Source organism: Heterodontus francisci, chromosome 5 (assembly GCF_036365525.1).
Source record: "Heterodontus francisci isolate sHetFra1 chromosome 5, sHetFra1.hap1, whole genome shotgun sequence".
Taxonomy (NCBI): Eukaryota; Metazoa; Chordata; class Chondrichthyes; order Heterodontiformes; family Heterodontidae; genus Heterodontus; species Heterodontus francisci.
In genome coordinates, this window is record NC_090375.1 from 21012153 (window position 1) to 21035859 (window position 23707).

The 23707-nt window shown below is 44.6% G+C and overlaps 1 protein-coding gene across 3 annotated transcripts in view; it reads left to right on the forward strand.

The window, feature by feature from the left end:
* The first annotated feature begins 1712 nt into the window (after positions 1 to 1712).
* The window catches only part of LOC137369763 (cadherin-7-like), a 106348-nt gene continuing 84353 nt past the window's right edge, over positions 1713 to 23707 (forward strand). For all 3 annotated transcript variants that reach the window (XM_068031179.1, XM_068031181.1, XM_068031182.1), the window contains exon 1: positions 1713 to 2002. The gene's annotated coding sequence lies outside the window, so the exon portion shown is untranslated. The remainder of the gene's footprint in view (positions 2003 to 23707) is intronic.

Below are 23707 nucleotides of genomic sequence, written 5' to 3' on the forward strand. Positions count from 1 at the left end.
GTGACCGGGGAGTTAGTAACCAGAGGACACAAATTTAAGGGAATTGGCAAAAGAGCAAGAGGCGAGATGTTGAGCTAGGCCTTGTTGTCTCCCCCGGCATTGGGTTCCGTAGTGGGGGATAGGGGGGGTGCCTGAGGATGGGTCTGGATGAGGCCCACCACAGACCTCAATGCCGGGAGGGCCCGACCAGATCCTTCCGGCGGGAGCGAGGCTCCGTGGTGGCCCCCTCGCCGCAAGGCGACAGGACCTTGATTAAAATATTCAAATGAATAAAATGAATGAATTAACATAGACTTACCTGGAATCTTGAGGGCCCATGGCAACCGGCACTCCCGTGCCTTCGGATCCCCGTCCGGGAAAGGTGGTCCGACGCTGGTGGGGGGGTGGGGGGGAGGAGGTAAGACTTTCATTGCGGGGTGAGGGATGGGGTCAAATGCACGTAATGGGTGTAGGGAATGGTGGGAAGGGTTGAACTTTGTGTAGTTTGTGGGGGGGGAGGTCAAATGTAAAAGGTAAGTGTTTTGGGGGGAAAGGGCAAATAGTTCATGTAATCGTTATTGGGGGAGCTGGAAAGGGGCATAAGAAATTTATTCATTTAATTTTGGCGGGTATGTGTTTAAAAATTTAAATTAGGGGGCAGAGCCAGCTGCCTTTTAAAAATGGTGCCAGCGTCTGCACACAGGCAGCAGACGAACAACCCACCCTCTCCCCGGCTATTTAAATGAGTCGCCGTGCTTGAGATTGCAGTGGCTCTTTGGCGTGCAGCCCGCGTGTGTGTGGACCACCATTTTGTGAGCTCACCACTGAGATCGGGGGTGGGGGGGTGGTGGCTCTTAAAATTCAGCCGGTTATCTGGAATGCACTGCCTGAGAGGATGGAGGAAGCCGATAATAACTTTGAAAAGGGAAGTAGATTGGTATCTGAAAAGTAAAAAAGTACAGGTTATGAGGAAAGAGCAGGGGAGTGGGACTAATTGGATAGCTCTTTCAAAGAGCTGGCACAGGCATGATGGGCCGAATGGCCTCCTTCTGTGCTGTATGATCCATGATTCTATTATTCTATAATTCTACAAGATCAAAAATGTAAAATTGAATATGGTATGTAAATCCCAGCCTTAAAGCTAATGCAAAGAAAGAGTATGAACCTTTCTCTGGGATAATTTGGCGATATAAATCAGTGACTATTTGGCTGTTTCCATCTGTAACCAGGCAGGTTCCTGACATACCTACTAACCTCATGTGTTTACATTCCTAGTGCAGCAGTGAATAGAAATACAGATCCAGTGAAACTATCTGAAAAGGAGTATATAAAATGAGTTGTATAATTTGCTGCCTACAATTTATGTGGGTCTGAAGAGAGCTAACATATACATTAGTCACAGCGTTTTCCCAAAATACCCCAGTTATGTTTCTAAAAGAAATAATCACGGGAGAGTCAATGGAGAAAATCAGCGCTGAAGGCAAAGTTTTCTGCAGAGATTCAGTTTTTCTTTCATGACTTTCTGTAGAGTCTGTTGAGTCCCAAAGTTGATTATTTGTTCTCTGACTAATCACCAAATGTTCCTTGCACTTGCAAATACTTTAGCATAAGATGAACTGCCTCTCGTCAGACCAGCCTTTTTCTTCCCCCCAATAAGCATTTGATTCTTCTCTGAGAAATTCCGTTTGCACTGTGCTTGGCCTTGGCTGCCTGCATTATAATTCAAGTCCCTGAAATGTGCAGCAAGGACTGAGTCATACACGACAAAAGTCCTCTTGTGCCCGTCAAGCGCTTCCCACAGTGTCACGAGTTGACAGTGAGCAGAACTGTCATCAAGAAAGTAAGATGTCAAATAGATATTATATCTAGCAGGTTTCAGAAGTACTGGGTTCTTCAGCTGAGCAGCTTTTGTGAGTAGGAAATATCCGTACAGACAAGGACAAATACGCTTCCACCTGTGGTTACACCGAGTGCGTGCTCCGTGCGTGCATTAGGGGGCACAGTTCTGCACGCACAATCCAAGGTAAGCTCCTTTTCAACTTTAGGTAACTTTTGCTGCAAGTTCAATTTTGTTTTTGTTCTGTGAAGGCATTGTAATTATTAGAATGAAGGCTCTCCACTTGTAATGCTGCTTATTAATGGCAGCAAGCTTTCAAAATGGCACAAACCTAATTTCCAAATGCATATATTCTTTAAACTGAAGCGGGTGAAATTGCTCTCCACCGACAGTGCGAAACGGGCTCACTGCGAAGCTGCAGCTAATTTTTCACCCCGTCCGATCTTTTTTCCACTGAAGTGCACAGAATGATAATTCAAATTATTTTTTTGGAGACTCGTTTCCTAGTCCCACTGTCACATTTACCTGACTTGAAATTAAAATTCCTAGCAATAATTTCCAGTTCAATGAAACATAAAAACTGGAGGGGTGAAAAATCAGCTGCCGATTCGCTACAAGCCCCTTTTGTGCTGCTGGCATAGGTTGGTTTCAAACCTGAAAAGTTTGCTGAGTGTGTTTCAAGTAGTTATACACTTGTTGCAGCTAATTAATTGACACGAACACTTCAAATCAATAAATCTCTGTTGGAGATAATGCAGAATTGCACAAATCGTGAAAGTGGCAGGGCAGGTTGAGAAAGTGGTTAATAAGGCATACGGGATCCTGGGCTTCATAATAGAGGCATAGAGTATTAAAGCAAGGAAGGTATGGTGAACCTGTATAACACATTGGTTCAGCCAGTATTGGGTGGAATTTTATGCTGTCCCCCACAGTGGGTTTGAAGGCGGGGAGAGCATAAAATTGGTTGGGATGGTGGTGGGGCAGGGGCATTGTGGGGAGGGTTGCTGCCACCATCCTGCCTCTGCTGAAATTTAGTCCGGGACAGAAAGGCCTGTGACCAGCCTTCGCACCCTGCTACCAATTGAGGCCCTTAACTGGGCAATTAAACCCCAATTAAGGGCCAATTCGTGCCACAGTCGCAATTACCTGTGCAGTGTTCACTTAGTGCCTGAACAAGGGTCCTGGCATCAGAAGGGGTGAGGGGGAGGCCCTCTGAGGGCCACCCTCCTGCCCTTACTGCCAACACCCCCCCCCCCCGTGACACTCATCCCACGAGAACCCTCCTGCCTTGACCTTATGCCTGTTCCAGTGCCGCTCCTTGGTAAATTGCCACTGCAGTTGCAGCAACAGCCGCTGCCTCCTCGGTAGCTCTGAAGCTGCTGCCCTCTGATTGATCAGCAGCTCTCCAAGGGCGGGACTTCCGGCGAAGGGGTCCTAAATCCTACAGAAGGCCTGCTGCTGTCCACTTAAGTGCCTGATTGGCACTAAATTCGGCGGGCCTTCTGGAAAAGAGGCGACGCCGGGATCTCGGCGTTGGTTTCCCCCGATGTCAAGACCCCCGCCACCGGCATTAAACTCCACCCATTGTTTCCAGTACTGGGTGCCAGACTTTAAGAAGGATGTGAAGGCTTTAGAGAGGATGCAGAAAAGGGTGACGAGAAGGGTTTCAGGGATGAGACACTTCAGTTATGAGAATAAATTTGAGAAGCTGAAGTTGATCTCCTTTGAGAAGAGAAGGTTGAGAGGAGAGTTGATCGAGGCGTTCAAATCATGAGGGTCTAGACAGAGTTGACAGAGAGAAACTGTTCCCATTGGTGAAAGGGTCAAGAACCAGAAGACTGGCTGGGGACTTGCTGCGTCGCTCTTCCAGAGAGATGTCGGGGACATGATGGGCCAAATGGCCTCTCTCTGTGCTGTTACCATTCTTTGATTCTGTGATTTTTTAATTCTTTGCATTGATTACTGATCAGTAGTCCTTGAATAATAACACTGAGATCTGGACTCATCCACAGAAACTATTCTATTAAACTATATATAAGCTAGAAACTATAGCGGTTGTGTTTTAGCTCGGGGTGCAATCAGGAAATTGCACCAAATATACAATAGAGATTGTGCTGGTTAAGTTACAATCAAGCTTCCGCTAAAACTTATTTGCATAATCACAGACGGAAATCTCTCCATGAACCGGCAGAATCGGGCAGCATAATAAAAGATAATCATCTCTTTATTTTCTTTCCATTAAAACGTATTTCTTGATGTATTTAAGAGTGATAACCTTGGTGCAGTTTCATGAATACTGCTAAAAATGGATTTATCACCAATTTTGGAGCATTTTTAATAACAATCCTCCACGCATAAGTGATTGAAAATCACTGAAAATAATTTTAAAAAACAATACTGAACTGTTTAATAGTTTCACTGGCGTACACCAATCAGTCTCTTGGAAGATTAATTATTTCTTGATACGAAAATACTTTCAAATGATGCCTACTAGTGTCTGCTTGGCTCACAAAAATGAAAGTAATTTGAAGAGTCTTCCCTAACCATTGGAATCGAAGGAATCTCGCAATGCCCACCTGGGGCCGCGGCCAGTTTTTTGGGCGGGGTCTGATCCACGTGAATTGAATCTTGGAGCAGAGCATTAGAATCTGGAAAACATGAATGCATGGGGGTTTGGGGCCTAAATTGCTTAACGTTTAAAACTCCCCAATCTTTTGCCAATTCCACACGGATCACACTGATATAACTGGCTGGAAGGAGTGGGAACTCGAGCCCAACTTGCTTAGGGTGTCGTTCTGATGGTCATTTTGTCTAGTGTGGCCAATGGCATAGTTGTAACTTTTCTGAGTTTGTCGCTCCCCACACTGTCAAAGATCTCTCGGAATAACGACCGCATTACTCTCTGAATGGACGATCAAAATTGCATTTTGAGTTTCTGCTCTGTGCCTCATCCTCAACCCAAATACCAAATTCAAAATTTCAAAACCAAACCGAATTGTAGCTCAGACAGTTATATTTTGAGCACAACCCAGCCATTCAACACCGAGCCTCTTCATACAATGACTGAATGCAAGACAGCAGCCGGATTATGTCTTAGGATGTTTTGCCGTTACATTCACCTTAAATTAAGCCTCTTACAGAACAGCATTTTAGCACTACTAATCTGGTCACTTGAACAGGATTTCCAAAGATACAACTCAATAAACTGTTTCGAGCTGTTATGACTGAGGTTGGAGGAATGCACTGTCTTTCCCTGGTTCCACTACTCCACAGGACACAACATATATTTAAATGTTTACCCAGTTACCAATACGGCCAATTATATACTTTTTATCTATCTATTTTAGTTTCAGAATAAAAATCTGCCAACCAAGTTTCTTTAATAAACAACAAAACAAGCCCCATTCAATAAAGATGCAAAGCTTATTAACACACAGTTTGAAATATGAAAGTATAAACATCTACCCTTCTAAAATAACCTAACACACACACACACACAGATACACACACCGGTTCAAGAAAAAAAAATGAAAAAGCTGGCTCTGCAGAGATCAATTAAAAAAAGTACTTTGGCCAACTTATTACCAAGTCTTGAAGAAAAAGGATAAGATATGGAATTTTCCAGATGACCTTTGGTCTGACGTCCTGGTACACGTAGACAGGTGTGACTGGACACATGCGATTGTTACTGGGATCTTTTCAGAAGCAGCTCGTTTAGGAGATGTCAAGAGGAAGTCTTCCAGAAGCTTCTCAGGAAAAATGCTGCATCAGTTTCTCCAGCTCTAACACTGGATTCTCAGGATTTCTTAAGTGGCGGAACAGGATGAGTTGGTTGCTTCTCCCTCTCCCTCTCTCTGCAGACTTCAACCCCAACTGACCTCCAAACAATATTCGAAAACGAAACCAAAACTCCCGACAGCCATAAATCCAGACATGTGACTTCTCTAAATCCAAACAGTTCCATAGCCCATAAGGCTCTGGCTGCTTACTTAGCTTAAGACAAGTGACTCCCAGTAAGTATTTTTTTTAAACAAAGTCCCAGGTGTCCGTCCAGTGACCCTTTAAAAAAAAACAAGTTCAGGCAACTTCTTAGGTATTTTACACAGTCTTTTAAACACAAGTCCTCAAAAGAAAATTAATAATGGAAGCACCTTCATGACAGAAACTAGCTGATTATTTTTTAAGATAATACACAGCTGTCAATGCACTTGCTAATGGAAGTTTGGTGTAAAGCTTTTATTTTGACAGAGAACTGTGTTATTATAGCACTGATAGCTAAAGGAGTAACAGTGTTCACACAATCCATTTCCTATGATCACAGGGCTAAATTTTTGCACCCAAAGATGTGTGGGTTGGGGTTGGGTCAGATGTTAAAACTTTAAAAACCTGAAACCCAACTCTAACTGAACCCATCCACTTCCAGATTTAACAGAGGTGGGACATGGGGCAGGAGGCGGGCTGGCTTTGCAGTGGCCGATTGGGTTTCCCAGACCTGGGGGAACACGACAGTTGAAGGGAGGTGCGGACAAATTCAGGGAGAAGGTATGTGCCTTTACAGCACTGCTTGCGGGCCAGGAGGAGCAGGAATGCTTACTTCTGACTCCCCAAGCTCCCTCCCAGCCATGCGAAGACCCCTGAGGTTAGGAATTGGCCCCCCTTGGGATTAGATCCCCCCGCCCCGCATTTGGGGATCTGACACTACTCCTCCCCTAAGTCCTGAAGCCTGCACTGGAGTCCTCCCGGCCCAACTGGATGCCAAGCCTGTCAATTAGGCTGACTTTTGAGGGAGGAGCTTGTCATGTACAAAAGACACAAGCTGTGGAGTTTTAACTTCCAGGTTTCCCATCTAAAACTCCACTTGCCCGTCTATATAACCTAACCCTGTTAATATCCAGGCTATAGAATCATAGAGTAGCACAGTACAGAAAGAGACTATTTGGCCCATCGAGTCTATGCTAGCTCTTTCAGACAGCAATACAATTAGTCCCACTCTCACTGTTCTTTCCTCATATCCCTGCAATATATTTTTTCTCCTTCAAGTATTTATCCAATTCCCTTTTGAAGGCTACTTTTGAATCTATTTCCACTGCCCTATCAGGCAGTGCATCCCCAATCCTAACCACAATTTGCATAAAAAAGATTTTCCTTATGTCACCTCTGATTCTTTGGCCAATCACTAAAAAGGTGGGGTCCTTTTTTTAGGCTTTCTGGGCAGATGCTTCAAAGAGAAGTGAAGTCCATTGAATATCTAAATTATGTGTCATTTTGATTAGGAATGTCATTACCATCTAGCTAGATCCCACCCTCACTTATCATCTCATGCTTTTCAATGTGCATGACTGGGATTAGAATTCAGGAGCTGGTGATTTTCTTTTTACCCCTGCTCTAGCAAAGGGCCTGTTATGGGCATGTGGTGCAATGTGGGTCATTCCCACTGTTCAACTCCCCACCTGACCGCCACCAGTGTTTTATTATTAGGGTTTGACCCCTTTGTGTTTTATTTTTCAATTTAACAGTGACAAGTTTTCTTGTAGATTTAAAGAAAACCAGAAAATCAATCGTTTACTGATCAATACACTTTATCCTGAAATTGTGGCAACTGCATCCACTCACGCATTCACTTGCACACATACACACAAACATATTCAAAGAGACAGATAGGGAGGGAAAGAAAGGAAAGTGATTTTTTAATTGGGGGAAGGTCACGATAAACTTGTTGAATTCTCTTGGAAATCAAGTTCTCAATGGGTGCAGGCCTGAGATGACTGTAGATTTCTTTCATGATTGGCAGTTCAGTTGAAGACACTGGGGCGCTTTTAGTTCACTGCTGTCTAATGTAGATGTAGGATTCTACAGCAGGGCACGTGCCAACTGGCTTGCTGGAAAACAAGCTGATGGATGTTCCTTCTCTCTCTTTCTCGCTGTCTAGAGACTCTGTCTCCAGGCTGCTTTTTTAAGGTAAAACTGTGTTACTTCTCACCTCCTGGTGGGAGACGCTCTGATCTCTTCTCCATGGCCATCGCACAATGGCCCAGGACGAGGCTACTGAACACCTTCTTTGTTTCAGAAGAAGACATTCAATTCTGGAATGTTTTAGCATGAGTATGGGATGGGTTCAATTGACACCTCCTAGCTTTGAAGATTTGTTCTTTGTCCTTGTCAGACAGTTTGAATACATAAAGGCTGAGTTTTGTCTTTGGCAGTCATTTTGGATGCATTGTTCACTTTTTAAAATAAAGGTTAATTTTTTAAAAGACAAGTCAGTTTTTTTTCATAACTCTTCAGAGTTAGTCCATAATTTGTATCCTCACACTTACAGTGTGCAGGACAGGTTACTGAGAGCAATTGTATCAGCTCTACCCATCAGCTAGTCTAAGGTCAGCTATATAGACCAAAGATTGAATCTGGGACCTTTCTGGACTGTGTTGCATTTACCCAAACACTTTTCCAATTTTAGCACCCAGTCATAGCATCAAGCACCAGGCAGGTCTAGGCCGAAGAGAAGGCAATTGTTCTCTCTACTCTGAGTTAGATTTTCATCCTGTCCCTTGGGTGTGAAACTGCTGTTGGGAATTTGAGAAGCCGCCCATTTGAGAAGCCACACTACTTTAAAAGAAAGCAAACCTTGCATTTCTATAATGTTTTTCCCAACGTCAAAATGTCCAAAGCATTCTACAACAACAATTGGCATTTATATAGCACTTTAAAGTATATAGCACTTATATATTTATATAGCGCTTTAGCAGGGAGGTGGTGGTGTAGTGGTAATGGCACTGGACTAGTAATCAAATGGCCAGACTAATGCGCTGGGGACATGGGTTTGAATCCCACCACGGCAGATGGTGAAATTTGAATTCAATTGATAAATCTGGAATAAAAATTTAGTCTAATGGTGACCATGAAACCATTGTCGATTGTTGTAAAAACTCATCTGGTTCACTAATGTCCTTTAGGGAAGGAAATCTGCCATCCTTACCTGGTCTGGCCTACATGTGACTCCGGACCTACAGTAATGTTATTGACTCTTAAATGCTCTCTGAAATGGCCGAGCAAGCCACTCAGTTCAAGGGCAATTAGGGATGGGCAACAAATGCTGGCCTTGCCAGCGACACCCATATCTCTCAAAAAAAAATAATAAAACCTCCAAAGTGCTTCACAGCAGCATTAGCAAACAAAATTTGACACTGAGCCACATATTCACGCAGATGAATGAGGCAGCTTTAAAGGGAGGCCTTGAAAGACAGCTTTAGGTAGGGAATTCTAGAGCTCAGGAACTTTACAGCAAATGAAAAATTTTTTGAAGTGTAATCACTGTTGTAATGTTGAAAACACAAGGCAGAATTTTACCCCACTGCCACCCTTGGGAGTGGACTGGCAGACAAGGAGGGGGAGAGGGCGTAAAATTGGGAGGGATGGCGAGGGGCACCATGCCCAGCTCCAACCCATCTACGTTGATATGGTACCAGCAGCGGGCTAGGTGTCAGGCACCTTGGGCCAATTGAGGCCATTAAGTGGCCAAGTAATGGACAGTTAAGGACCTTGTCCCTCCGTCGCTGGTAAAATACCTTGCATGGTGAGGCTGCCAGCCAGGTATACGCTGGTGGTCTGATTGCATGCTCAGTGAGTGGGGGGTCCCTCCTGTTTGTGCACCCTGTGTCTCCCAGAGGGCACCCCCCCCCACCCCAGCTGAAATGGCTGCCCCCGTTTGATCCCCCCACCCCCAACCTCCCGATTGTTCCCCACCCTCCTCGCTGGGGCCTATCTGCTTGACAGGCCCCAGTGAGCCTGCCCCACTTACCTGAATTCTCGGCCTCCATCACTGGTCGGATCTGGGGTCGGGTGCAACCCACTGCTGGTGACGTTGCTGTGGCCCTCAGACTGGCTGGCAGTTCTTGGAGACGAGACATCCTACCTCAGGAGGTGGAAGCCACGACCTCAGGCAACCGATTACCTGAGCCACGCAAAATAGTATCCTGGATTCCCAGGTCGGCAGAGGTGGGCTCATCCCCAACTTTCCAGCCGGTGGCTGGGTCCACTCTTTCCGCATTAATTCCCGATCACGACATCCAATTTGTACACAGCAATTTCTGACAAACAAGAATGAAGTAATAATCAGGTACTCTGCTTGTTTTTAGTGATAAATATTAGCCAGGAAGGTTGGAGAGCTCCCCTGCTCTTCATCAGAATAGTGCCACGGGATCATTTACATTCACCTGAGAGGGCAGGCAGGACCTCAATTTAACCATTTATCCAAAGAACAGCATCTCTGACTGTGTGGCACTCCTTCAGTACTACATTGGAGTGTCAATCTAGATTATGTACTCAAGTCTCTGGAGCAGGGCTTGAAATCATTAACTTTGGACTCAGAAGGAAAGGTGAGCCCAGTTATTTGGAAACATATGAACTTATTAGCGAGAGACAGCATGGTTTTGTGAAGGGGAGGTCATGTCTCACTAACTCGATTGAGTTTTTTGAGGAAGTGACAAAGATGATTGATGAAGGAAGGGCAGTGGATGTTATCTATATGGACTTCAGTAAAGACTTTGACAAGGTCCCTCATGGCAGACTGGTACAAAAGGTGAAGTCACATGGGATCAGAGGGGAGCTGGCAAGATGGATACAGAACTGGCTCTGTCATAGAAGGCAGAGGGTTGCAGTGGAAGGCTGCTTTTCTGAATGGAGGGCTGTGACGAGTGGTGTTCCGCAGGGATCAGTGCTGGGACCTTTGCTGTTTGTAGTATCTATAAATGATTTGGAGGAAAATGTAGCTGGTCTGATTAGTAAGTTTGCAGACGACACAAAGGTTGGTGGAGTTGCGGATAGTGATGAGGATTGTCAGAGGATACAGCAGGATATAGATCGGTTGGAGAATGGCAGATGGAGTTTAATCTGGACAAATGTGAGGTAATGCATTTTGGAAGATCTAATACAGGTGGGAAGTATACAGTAAATGGCAGAACCCTTAGGAGTATTGACAGGCAGAGAGATCTGGGGGTGCAGGTCCACAGGTCACTGAAAGTGGCAACACATGTGGATAAGGTAGTCAAGAAGGCATATGGCATGCTTGCCTTCATCGGTTGGGGAATAGAGTATAAAAATTGGCAAGTCATGTTGCAGCTGTACAGAACTTTAGTTAGGCCACACTTGAAATATTGCGTGCAATTCTGGTCGCCACACTACCAGAAGGACGTGGAGGCTTTGGAGAGGGTACAGAAGAGGTTTACCAGGATGTTGCCTGGTCTGGAGGGCATTAGCTATGAGGAGAGGCTGGATAAACTCGGATTGTTTTCACTGGAATGACGTAAGTGGAGGGGCAACATGATAGAGGTTTACAAAGTTATGAGTGGCATGGAGAGAGTGGATAGTCAGAAGCTTTTTCTCAGGGTGGAAGAGTCAGTTACTGGGGGACATAGTTTTAAGGTGCGAGGGGCAAAGTTTAGAGGGGATGTGCGAGGCAAGTTCTTTACACAGAGGGTGGTGAGTGCCTGGAACTTGCTGCCAGGGGAGGTGGTGGAAGCAGGTACAATAGCGACGTTTAAAAGACATCTTGACAAATACATGAATAGGATGGGAATAGAGGGATACGGTCCCCGGAAGTGCAGAAGGTGTTAGTTTAGACAGGCATCAAGATCGGCACAGGCTTGGAGAGCCAAATGGCCTGTTCCTGTGCTGTACTGGTCTTTGTTCTTTGTTCTTTATTGAAAAACATCTTGTCAGAACTTTGTAGTTCAGTTATGTGTTGTGTTTAATCTGGGTTGTATGTGATTAAATTTTTATGATAGCCAAAATAGTTTATCCATATTTTTATCTGAAGCACATCTGAAGCCTTTAAAATCAAGACAAGGACATTGAGCTGCAGGAATGACAGTATTTTTACACAACTTCCATGTTGTTTTTATCTCATATACTGTGAATAATCTCTGACAAAATGCTAATAAAACATTCTCCGTACTTTGGTGTTATGATTACGGTTTCATTTTATTAGAATAAAAGCAAAATATTGCCTTTGCTGGATATCTGAAATCAAAACAGAAAGTGCTGGAAATACTCAGCAGGTCTGGCAGCATCTGTGGAGAGAGAAGCAGAGTTAATGTTTCAGGTCACTGACCTTTCACCCATGAACAAATCAAAAAAAAATCATTAATTGAATGTGGGCGTCGCTGGCCAGGCCAGCATATGTTGCCCATCCCTAATTGCCCTTGAGAAGATGGTGGTGAGTCGCCTTCTTGAACCGCTGCAGTCCATGTGGGGTAGGTGCACCCACAGTGCTGTTAGGAAGGGAGTTCCAGGTATTTGACCCAGCGACAGTGAAGGAATGATGATATAGTTCCAAGTGAGGATGGTGGCTTGGAGGGGAACTGGCAGGTGGTGGTGTTCCCGTGCATCTGCTGCCCTTGTCCTTCTAGGTGGTAGAGGTTGCAGGTTTGGAAGGTGCTGTTGAAGGAGCCTTGGTGCGTTGCTGCAGGTAGTGCACGCTGCAGTCACAGTGGGCCAGTAATGGAAGGAGTGAATGTTGAAGGTGGTGGATCGGGTCCCAGTCAAGCGGGTTGCTTTGTTCTGGATGGTGTCGAGCTTCTTGAATATTGTTGGAGCAACACTCAAACAGGCAATTGGACAGTATTCCATCACACTCCTGTCTTGTGCCTTGTAGATGATGGACAAGCTATAGGGAGTCAGGAGGTGAGTTACCCTGACTTGCTCTTGTAGCCATAGTATTTATGTGGCTGGTCCAATTCAGGTTCTGGTCAATGACCACCCTGGATGTTGATACTGGGTGATTCAGCGATGGTAATGCCGTTGAATGTCAAGGGGAGATGGTTAGATTTTCTCTTGTTGGAGATGGTCATTACCTGGCACTTGTGTGGCGCAAATGCTACTTTCCACTTATCAGCCCAAGCCTTAATGTTGTCCAGGTCTTGCTGCATGCGGGCACATACAACCATATGAATTAGGAGCAGAAGTAGGCCATTCAGCCACTCGAACCTGCTCTGCCGTTCAACAAGATCATGGCTGATATGTTTCTGACTCGAATTCCACCCTCCCACCTACCCCCGATAATCTTTGATTCCCTTGCCTAACAAGAATCTATCTACTGCTGCCTTAAAAATGTTCAATGACCCCTGCCTCCACCACTTCTGAGGCAGAGAATTCCAAAGTCACACAACCCTCTGAGGGAGAAAGATTCTCCTCATCTCTGTCCTAAAAGGATGACCCCTAATTTTAAAACAGTGTCCCCTAATTCTGGACTCACCCACATGAGAAAACATCCTTTCCACATCCACATTGTAAAGACAGTTCAGGATCTTATAAACTTCAATCAAGTCTCCCCTCACTCTTCTGAACTCCAGTGAATACAAGCCCAGTCTGTCCAACCTTTCCTCATAAGACAACATGCCCATTCCAGCTATCAATCTAGTAAACCTCCTCTGAACCGCCTCCAATGCAGTAAAGTCCTTCCTTAAATAAGGAGACCAGAACTGCACACATTATTGGAGATGTGGCCTCACCAATGCCCTGTATAACTGAAGCATAACATCCTTACTTTTATTTTCTATTTCTCGCATAATAAAGGATAGCATTCCATTAGCCTTCTTTATTACTTGCTGTTCCTGCATGCCAACTTTTTGTGACCCATGCATTAGAACATTTAGATCCCTCTGCACCTCGCAACTCTGCAGTCGTTCTCCATTTAAGTAATACTCTGCTTTTTTATTCTTCCTGCCAATGTGAACAACTTCACACTTTCCAACATTACACTCCATCTGCCAGATTTTTGCTCACTCACTCAATCTATCTATATAGGTCTGCAACCTCCTTATGTCCTCTTTACAACATATTTCCTTACCTATCTTTGTGTCACCTGCAAATTTAGCTCCCATGCCATTGCTCCCCTCATCTAAGTCATTGATATAAATTGTAAAAAGTTGAAGCCCCAGCACAGAGCCCTGTGGAACTCCACTTGTCACATCCTGCCAATCAGAAAAGGACCCATTTATGCATACTCTCTGTTTTCTGCCAGCCATCCATCCATGTTAATATGTTATCCCCTACACCATAAGCTCCTACTTTGCACAATAACCTTTTATGTGGCACCTTGTCAAATGCCTTCTGGAAATCCAAATGCAGTACATCAATGGGCTCCCCTTTATCCACAGCGCATGTGACTCCTTCAAAGAACTTCAACAAATTCCATGCTGACTATTCCCTTGAGTTTTTCTAAGTGCCCAGCCCTTAATGATCGATTCTAACACCTTCCCCATGGCAGACATCAAGATAACTGGCCTATCGTTACCTGTTTTCTGCCTCTCCCCCTTCTTGAATAGAGGGATTATATTTGCTACTTTCCAGTCTGATGGAACCTTTCCAGAATCTAGCACATTTTGAAAAATTAACACCAACGCATCTACTACCTCATTAGCCACCTCTTTTAAGACCCTAGGATGAGGTCCATCAGGACCCGAGGACCTGTCAGCCTGCAACTTCATCAGTTTGATCAGTACCGTTTCCCTGGTGATTGTAATTTCATCAAGTCCGTCTCTTCCTTCCACTTCCTGATTTATAGCTATTACTGGAATGTTTTTTGTATCATCTATAGTGAAGACAGAAGCAAAATATTTGCTCATTTCATCTGCCACTTCCTTATTATCTACTATTAACTCCCCATTGTCGCTCTCTAGAGGACCAACACTCACTTTACTTACTCTTTCTACCTGTAGAAACTCTTGCTTTCCGCATAGATTGCTCCAGTATCTGAGGAGTCACCGACAGCACTGAACACTGTGCAATCATCAGGGAGCAACCCCACTTCTGACCTTATGATGGACAGAAGGTCATTGATGAAGCAGCTGAAGATATTTAGACCTTGAACACTGCCTGGAGAAAGTATTGCAGCAATGTCCTGGGCCTGAGATATTTATCCATTTAATTTCAGTTAAATGTTTGGGCCTCCTGCTTTGCTTCATTCTAATGGTGATGTTCTATTTTTGTTATAGGCCAATTATATCAGACTGATTATTTTCAATTTTCTCCGCAGTCAGATTCTAACCACAAATTCTAGCTAATCATGTTGCAGCAAATACACTGACCCTGAGATATTGCCATGGTGACAGCCCTCCACCACCACTATTCTTTGTTTATAATAAAATATAAAACTTAGCAAACTTATCAGAATTCAATGGTCCTGATGAAGAATTGTAAACCTACACATCTTACTGTTCCAATTTGTCCATTCACTGTGTGCTCGGATGGTCTGTCAAAACCGGCCAGGATTGATGTGCATCTACTTATACCTTCCCCAGTCTGATGAGGTGAAGGCCTGGCAGTTCAACCAGCACCCGATTTTCTGAGCCAAGTGACTGCATTGTCTCTCCCACAAGGCAGCGGATGTCTAGCTTCAAAATCTGTGGAAAGAGGTCAACTGTGCTGTGGAATCAATGCAGCGTAATGAAGTAAACATCCTACAACTCCTGGAACCTATCGAGCAGTCCCAAGGTTGAAACGACCCTGACTCACTCCAGGCCCAAACTTCACCCTGACACTCCCTCCAAGCCTTAATCTTCTCTCATTTCCTCCATTAGCCTAATTTACAAATTTACATACTCCGCACAATCCCTTTCTGACATATGACAAATTCCGACTGTGTTCCCTTCTAGGATGAGTCCCCTTCCCACGCTGTTCCTCCGGTTATTTTCTGGTAGTTACAAGGTAAGACTGGAGAAGATGGGATTGTTTTCCTTAGAGCAGAGAAGGTTAAGTGGAGTTTCGATAGAGGTGTTCAAAATCTTGAAGGGTTTTGATAGAGTAACGGTGTGCAGATTGCAAGCTGTGTGTGGAGATTTGAGTTTGGTGAGTTGGGATTTTAAGCGTTGTTATCTTTTATTTATTTATTTATTTATTTAGAGATACAGCACTGAAACAGGCCCTTCGGCCCACCGAGTCTGTGCCGACCAAGAACCACCCATTTATACCAACCCTACAGTAATCCCATATTCCCTACCACCTACCTACACTAGGGGCAATTTACAATGGCCAATTTACCTATTACCTGCAAGTTTTTGGTTGTGGGAGGAAACCGGAGCACCCGGCGACAACCCATGCGGTCACAGGGAGAACTTGCAAACTCCGCACAGGCAGTACCCAAAATTGAACCCGGGTCCCTGGAGCTGTGAGGCTGCTGTGCTAACCACTGCGCCACTGTGCCGCCCCTCTTTGTAAAAGTCCGGTCTGCAGTTGGCATTTAACTGGGATTTACCCTCTAGATAAAGTAGGGTTAAAAAAGTAAAGTAAGGTTAAGAAAGTAAAGTAAGTTTCTTACAGTCTTAGGCAGGGATTAACAGGCTGTACTGCAGAGTAGCTGATTAGTTAAGTAGCTGACAGTCAAATTTGGTTGCTGCAGTTTCAGCTTCAAAAGGTATAAATAGAGGGATACGGTCCCCAGCAGTGCAGAAGGTTTTATTTTAGACAGGCATCAAGATCGGCGCAGGCTTGGAGGGCCAAATGGCCTGTTCCTGTGCTATACTGTTCTTTGTTCTTTGTACACAGGTCTGGGTGTAGCCTACAAACGGTGTTGCAGATTGCAAGCTGAGTGTGGAGATTTAAGTTTACTGACTAGCGAGTTCAATGAAGGGGGAGGGGCTGCTCCATTTTTCTACTTTTTTTTCCTACTTTTTTAACTATCCAGTAAATGGTCCCTACTTCAGTGCAGTGGCAGGAGCTGTTTGGTGAGTACCTGGTAAGCTATTCTACTTATAATAAATAGTCTGTAAAGTTAAGATATGGCAGGGCAGCTCGGCCGAGTGGAATGTACAGTCTGCGGCATGTGGGAAGCCATGGATGCACCATGTGTCCTTGACAAACACATCTGCAGGAAGTGTCACCAGCTGCAGAAGCTTGAGCTCCAGGTTTCGGAACTCGAGCGGTGGCTGGAGTCACTGTTGTGCATCTGCGAGGCAGAGGACTATGTGGATAGCACGTTTAGAGAGGTGGTCACACCACAGGTTAGGAACATGCAGGCAGATAGGGAATGGGTGACCACCAGGCAGGTAGTGTAGGAGTCCCCTGAGAGGGTCTCGCTCGCTAATCGGTTCTCTATTTTGGATACTGGTGAGGGTAATGGTTCCTCACAGGAGTGCAGTCAGAGCCAAGCTTGTGGCATCACAGGTGGCTCAGCTGCATGGGAGGGGAGGAAAAGGAGTGGAAGAGCAGTAGCAATAGGGGATTCATTAGTTAGGGGAACAGACAGGCGTTTCTGCGGCAGTAAACGTGACTCCAGGATGGTGTGTGGCCTCCCTGGTGCCAGGGCCAAGGATATCGCGGAGAGGCTGCAGGACATTCTTCTGGGGGACGGGGAACAGCCAGAGGTCGTGGTCCACATTGATCCCAATGACATGGGGAATGAGATCCTGAAAGCAGATTTTAGGGAGCTAGGAAGGAGATTAAAAAGCAGGACCTCGAAAGCAGTAATCTCAGGATTGCTCCCAGTCCCATGTGCAAGTGAGCATAGGAATAGGAGAAAATTGAGTGATTGAACACGTGACTGGAGACCTGGTGTAGGAGGGGATGACATCAGATTTCTGAGACATTGGGACCAGTTCTGGGGCAGGTGGGACCTGTACAGGATAGACAGATTCCAGCTTAGCAGGACTGTGACGGATATCCTCACAGGAAGATTTTCTAGAGCTGGTAGGGAGGGTTTAAACTAAATTGTCAGGGGGATGGGAATCTGACAGGGAACTTAGATTAGAGGGAAACAAAACTGGTAACTTGTCTAGGGTGTGGGAACCAGGAGCAAGTATTAGAGAGGAATACCAAGGCGCAAAGAATACTGGGGGTGATAGATAGCACTAGAGTAGGGGATAATAAGTTATTAGGTGGGGTCAGAGTAAGGGAGAAAGTAATATAGTCTAAATCAAGGTTAATGTGCATGTATGTGAATGCACGGAGTGTGGTAAATAAGATTGGTGAGGTACAGGCGCAGATTGCCATGTGGAAATATGATGTTGTGGCTTTGAGACCAAGCTCAAAGAAGGGTATGACTGGGTGTTAAATATTGCTAGATACAAGGTGTTGAAAGTTAGGAAAGGGAAAAAAGGGGGAGGGGTGGCAGTATTGATTAAGGAGAGCATTGCAGTGCTGGAGGAAAAGGATGTCCCGGGGGGTGGGGGGAGGGGGGGCGGCGATCGAGGACAGAATCAATTTGGCTAGAGCTAAGGAACAAAAAAGGTGCAGTTACATTGCTCGGTGTTGTCTATAGGCCAGCAACTAGTGGGAAGGACATGGAGGAACAAATTTACAAGGAAATTACAGAGAGGTGCAAAAATTATAGGGTAGGTCTAATGGGGGACTTTAATTATCCAAACATAGACTGGGATAATAGTAGTGTAATGGGCAGTGAGGGGCAAGCTAGTCCAACGAGAAGGGAGGCACTGCTGGAACTGGTTCTTGGGAATGAGGTGGGCCAAGTGCATCAAGTATCAGTAAGAGAGCATTTAGGGGACACTGATCATTGTATCATAAGGTTTTAGCTGACTATGGAAAAGGACAAAGAGCAATCCAGGGTAAGAATAATTAACTGGGGGAAGGTCAACTTCAATGGGATAAGAATGGAGTTGGGGCGAATAAATTGGAGTCTAAAGCTGGCAGGAAAACTAGTAGATGAACAATGGGCTACCTTCAAAGAAGAGATACTTTGGGCACAGTCCTTGAAGGGGAAATGTAGGGAAAACCAATTCAGAGCTCCCTGGATAACAAAAAAGGTAGAGATTAAGATAAAGAAGAAAAAGTGTGCTTATGACAGATGCCAGGTAGAAAATACGATTGAGAACCAGGTTGAATATAAAAGGTCCAGAGGGGATGTGAAAAAGCAAATAAGACAAGCAAACAGAGAGCATCAAAAGCAACTGGCAGCTAGTATTAAAGAAAATCCCAAAGTTTTCTATAGGCATATAAATAGTAAAAGGGTGGTAAAAGGAGAAGTGGGGCCGATTAGAGCCCAGAAAGGGGATTTAACATGGAGGCAGAGGGCACAGCTGAGGTTTAAATGAATATTTTGCATCTGTCTTTACCAACCCAGGCAATGGTGAAAGAGGAGATAAGTCAGGCACTAGAGGGGTTTAAAATTGTTATAGAGGAAGTATTAGATAGGCTGTCTGTACTTAAAGTGGATAAAGCACCAGGGCCGTATGAGATGCATGCAAGGATACTGAGGGAAGTGAAGGTGAAAATTGCAGAGGCACTGGCCATAATCTTTGAGTCTTCCTTAGACTCGGGAGTGGTGCCAGAGGACTGGAGAATTGCAAACGTTACACCCTTGTTCAAAAAGGGGTGTAAAGATAAGCCCAGCAACTACCGGCCAGTCAGTTCAACTTCGGTGGTGGGAAAACTTCTAGAAAAAATAATTCAGGACAAAATCAATAGTCACATGGACAAATGCGAGTTAATTAAGGAAAACCAGTCTGGATTTATTGAGGGAAAATCATGTTTAACTAACTTGCTGGAGTTTTTTGAGGAGGTAACAGAAAGGGTTGATGAGGGCAATTCTGTTGATGTGGTGTACATGGACTTTCAAAAGGCATTTGATACAGTGCCACACAACAGACTTGTGAGCAAACTTGTAGCTCATGGAATAAAAGGGATGGTAGCAACATTGATTCGAAATTGGCTGAGTGACAGGAAACAGAGAGTAGTGGTTAATGGATGTTTTTTGGGCTGGAGGAAGGTTTGTAGTGGAGTTCCCAGGGATCAGTGTTGTGACCCTTGCTTTTCCTGATATACATTAGTGACCTAGATCTTGCATAATTTCAAAGTTTGCAGATGATATGAAACTTGGAAGCATTGTGAACTGTGAGGAGGATAATGTAGAACTTCAAAAGGAAATGGACAAGTTGGTGGAATGAGCAGACAGGTGGCAGATGAAATTCAATGCAGAGAAATGTGAAGTGAATCATTTTGGTAGGAAGAACATGGAGAGACAATATAAAATAAAGGGTACAATTCTAAAACAGGTGCCGGAGCAGAGGGACCTAGGTCTATATGTGCATAAGTCATTGAAGGTGGCAGGACAGGTTGAGAGAGCGGTTAATAAAGTATACAGTATCCTGGGCTTTATTAATAGGGGCATAGAGTACAAGAGCAAGGAAGCTATGTTGAACTTGTATAAGTCACTGGATGGGCCTCAGCTGGAGTATTGTGTCCAGTTCTGGACGCCGCACTTTAGGAAAGCCACGAGGGTATTGGAGAGAGTGCAGAAAACATTCACGAGAATGGTACCAGGGATGAGGAATTTCAGTTATGAAGATAGATTGGAGAAGTTAGGACTGTTTTCCTTGGAGAAGAGAAGACTGAGAGGTGATTTGATAGAGGTATTCAAAATCATAAGGGGTCTGGACAGAGTAGATAGAGAGAAACTGTTCCCACTCGTGAAAGGATCATGAACGAGAGGGCACAGATTTAAAGTATTTGGTAAGTGAAGCAAAAGTGACATGAGGAAAAACTTTTTCACGCAGCGAGTGATTAAGGTCTGGAATGCGCTGCCTGAGAACGTGGTGGAGGCAGGTTCAGTTGAAGCATTCAAAAGGGAATTAGACTATTATATGAAAAGGAAGAATGTGCAGGGTTACAAGGAGAAGGCGGGGGAATGGAACTGAGGGAGTTACTCTTTCAGAGAGCTGGTGCAGACATGATGGGCTGAATGGCCTCCTTCTGCGCTGTAACAATTCTATGATTCTGTGAAATAAGAGAAACTATTTCCAGTGGCAGAAGGCTCAGTAATCAGGGGACACAGATTTAAGGCAATTGACAAAGGACCAGAGGCAACATGAGGAAAAAGCAACTTTGCACGGAGTTGTTCAGCTCAGCAGAGCACCGACTGAAAGGGCGGTAGAAGCAGATTCAACAATAACGTTCAAATCAGCTAAGTACTTCAACGGGAGAAAATTCCAGGGCTTTGGGGAAAGAAAAGGGCAGCAATTGGACAGCTCTTTCAAAGAGCTAGCACACACACGATGGGCTGAACAGCCTCCTTCTGTGCTATACCATTCTATGAATCTATGGTGATACTCTCTGTTCTGGGCCTACTGCTGTCTGTTCTTTAGCATGCCCCTATCAGGGCAAAACCAGTCTCTCAATTCCACGTATAGTTTAGACATCTCATCCCCTCACTGTCTCCTCTACCTTCTTGTTCAAAGAAAAATTTAAATGAATGGATTTAATAAAAGTAAAGCATCAAAGACCAGGAAATTTGGCTGCAGGATACAAGACTACAAATGATTAATATACTCACCTTGATTTCCTCTCTGTTGAAATAGTGCGTTAATGGTCGCATTAGAATAATAGAGAGGAATTTCAAGTGATCACATCATGTATTCATAAAGTAGTGTCCCACAGCATAATGTCAGGCTGAAGAGATTTATGCTCTTCATGAGAAGGGATCTGGTTTAAAAAAAAATACACACAAGTTGTTAAAACCGATGTAAAGTTGCACCAGTATAAATATCGGACAGAAGTAAAAGGAATTACAAAAGGAGGTGATTACATTCAGCGGAAATGTAAATTGAGAATTGCAGGTTCAATATTGATGAGGAAAAATGGAAAAAAAACAAAAAGTAATTTGATGTAGAAAACACAAATAACTGGGGGGAAACAAGCAGGTAATTTTGTAATAGATTATTTAATATATTAAAATTACATTTAGATTTTTTTGTTCATGATTAACATCATGGAGTGTCAACGAGTCTTAATTAAAAAGTCTTTGCGCTGGAGAAAAATAATTAGTGACATTGTTTCATAGCAGTGCCACCAAAGGCTACGTTTTAATAAATTCAGGACATCATCCCTTTCATAAAAACTGAAATAGCAATTTCGGTATGGGAACCACTGAGGGCATCTCTCCCAGAATTAATAAAAATGCCTTTTTTATCACTGAAACCCATATTTCCTCCAGTTTCTGACACACAAATGCTAATAAAAATAATATGAGCTTTTTATGACTTACTGGGTAAATATGCTGATTGTGCTATTGAGAGCACTAGAGTCCTACTGTCCTGAGGTTGCTAGTCTTAGCTGATTTCAATGGATCTATCATAGGCATGAACAGTTAGATTTTCTCTGGTCGGCCAAAAGTTTTGTACCAACTTTGCTGCCCATTTCCTAACTTGCACCATGTCCCGTTCGCCCATCGTCTCCCAGTTTGACAACGCCTCAATTTTTCAAATTCTCAACCTTGTTTTCAAATCCCTCCATGGCCTCACACCTTCTCTATCTCTGTAACCTGTTCCAGTCATACAACTTTCGACATTGCTCCAATTCTGGCCTCAAGCATCCCCGATTTTCATCGCTGCACTATTGGCAGGCGTGTCTTCAATTGTTGAGACCCTAAGCTCTGGTATTCCCTCCCTAAACATCTCTTCCTTTAAGAATCTCCTTCCTCTTTGACCAAACTTTTGGTCGCCTGTCATAATAGCTCCTTATGTATCTCAGTGTCAAATGTTTTGACTGTTAGCACTCCTGTGAAGCACCTTGGGCTGTTGTACTATGTTAAAGGCCAGTTATAAATGCAGGTTGTTTTTGTTGTTGTTCTACCATAATAGGGCTGGTGGGCAACAGATGACATCGGGGGCTAAACTCGGTGTTCCACATAGGTGTTTGCTTTTCTATTATTTAAAAAAAAACCCAAATTAATTTTTATCTCTAATGCTAATTGTGAAGATAATAGTGGTGTGTTAGGAGTGAGGCATGTTACTCCTGGCAGTATTAGCAGTCTCATCCCCTTCTGTCTGGGTGAGCTGCTTTTTGAAGATATATATATATAGTCTGGAATGATTATCCATATTAATTTGCTTTACCAGCTCCAGAAGAGATGAATGCTGTATCCAACATTCCATGTGGATAAAACCATGGCCTGAATTTTACGAGCCCGCTGTCGATCTCAGCGGCGTGCTCAGAAAATGGTGCCCACCCGCATGGGCCGCACGCCAAACAGCCGCCATAATCTCAAGCGCGGTGGCTCATTCAAATAGCCGGGGGCTGCCTGCAGCCCCGGCCCCCACCAATCACATGGAAGGGGCGGACTGCCCATCCCCGGCGATTGTGTCAGTTGCCTTCGCGCAGGAGCTGACGCCATCTTTAAAGGGCAGCCAGCCCTGGCGGGATATTTAGATTTTTAACTATTTGCCCCTCCCCCCCCAAAACACTTACCTTTACCATCTGACTTTTCCCCCAAACTGCACAAAGTTTAAGGTTCAATCCTTCCCACCATCCCCTACACCCTTTATGTGTATTTGACCCCGTTCCCACTGACCCCACCCCCACCAGAAATGCCTCCTCCCTCTTCTCCACCTGTGTCATCACTTGTTTTCCTGAACAGGGATCTGAAGGCGCGGGAATGCTGGCCGCAGAGCCGAAGATCGCGGCAGGCCCTCAAGATCGCGGGTGAGTCTCTCTCTCTCTCGCCTCCTTGTCTCGAGAGACAATGGGTAAGCGCTTGGAGGTGGTCAGTGGTTTGTGAAGCAGCGCCTGGAGTGGCTATAAAGGCCAATTCTAGAGTGACAGACTCTTCCACAGGCGCTGCAGATAAAATTTGTTGTCGGGGCTGTTACACAGTTGGCTTTCTCCTTGCACTTCTGTCTTTTTTCCTGCCAACTGCTAAGTCTCTTCGACTCGCCACTCTTTAGCTCCGCCATTATGGCTGCCGCCAGCTCTGGCGGTCGCTGGCAACTAACTCCCATGACTTGTGGTCAATGTCACAGCACTTCATGTCGCGTTTGCAGACGTCTTTGAAGTGCCGACATGGACGGCCGGTGGGTCTGTTACCAGTGACAAGCTCGCTGTACAATGCTCCCTTGGGGATCCTGCCATCTTCCATGCGGCTCACATGGCCAAGCCATCTCAAGCGCC